Consider the following 1441-nt stretch of genomic DNA (forward strand, 5'->3'; position numbering starts at 1 on the left):
TAAAATTGATTCTGGCACCAATTCGATCAAAAAATGACATAGCGTTGGCAATTGCGTCGTCCGGAATAGCCGCAACGTTGCTGCCTGGTGGAAGAACTGCTCATTCCGCTTTGAAATTGCCCCTGTGTCCCACCTGTGAATATAGATAGATATATAAATGTTTCTAACTACGTAAAGCTTGCGAATATACAACAATCTTAGGTGTTTGTTTGTAAAAACGCTGTTTTTACAAACAAACATGCATACATAAAACTTATTTTATATAGATAGATAGATACATACAATACAAACTAACTACGTAAAACTTGCGAATATACAAACATGCATACATACAATTTATTTTTATATAGATAGATAGATAGATAGATAGATATACATATACAACACAAATTAACTACGTAAAACTTGCGAATATACAACATTCTTCGCTGTCCCGTTGTCAGTGCATATAAATAGATTGTCAGGTTTACCGACCCTCGAACATGCAACGTACAATTGTCCATGGGAAAAACAATCTGTATTAAGATCTATACTACATTTTCTTAATGATTGTCCTTGAGCTTTGTTGATGGTGATTGCAAATGCTAATCGAATGGGGAATTGCAATCTTTTAAATTGAAAAGGCAGATCCGTAGGAATCGTGGGAATGCGAGGAATAAGAACAGCCTCACCCTCAAAAGGCCCTGTCAAGATTGTGGCCTCTATTAGGTTTTCCATTGTTTTTTTTACGGCAAGTCGCGTGCCATTGCAAAGCTTTGGTGGGTTGATATCTCTTAAAAGTATTATTGGTACGCCTATTTTTAGTTGTAGTACGTGTGGTGGAAACCCTGAAAGATTTATGGAATTTAAAAATTCAGATGGATAATTAACCGCTTCATTTGGTTCCAAAACTGTGTCGACTGACTTGTAAAGGACTGCCTGGTCTCGAATCTTGGTCAAAACAATATTGTTGATTTCGTGGACGTCTATATTTTTGGGTGCGAGAATCGCTCTTTCACTTAGCCATTTATTATTTTATTATTTTTTAGAATATTCGGAAATAATTTTTCAATCAATTCATTTTTGGACGTCACCAAATTACAGAAATCAGCAGGTAGTTGTATACGTCCTGAAATTGAGTCTATCGTATCATAAATGTCTCTTTGTTCCGACGTTAACTTGGAAATGTTATTTTGTACATACGACAATAGATCACTCGTACTGTAACTTTGTTCACGATCCAATTCTACACATGTCGAAACAGCAGCGATACGGCTAGGTGAAGGCATTCCCAAATCCTGAAGAGGTTTGTTTGCCATACGTACGCACAAATCTTCTATAATAACTAAAGTGTAGTTATAAATTTCTGATGTAAAATCAAAAGTCATATCTGACGTCTGTAACTGTTTTCGATGGAGTATATCTTCGGACATTTTTGACTTATATTTTTCCCATAACTCTT

Source organism: Artemia franciscana, chromosome 18, assembly GCF_032884065.1.
Source record: "Artemia franciscana chromosome 18, ASM3288406v1, whole genome shotgun sequence".
NCBI classification, from domain to species: domain Eukaryota; kingdom Metazoa; phylum Arthropoda; class Branchiopoda; order Anostraca; family Artemiidae; genus Artemia; species Artemia franciscana.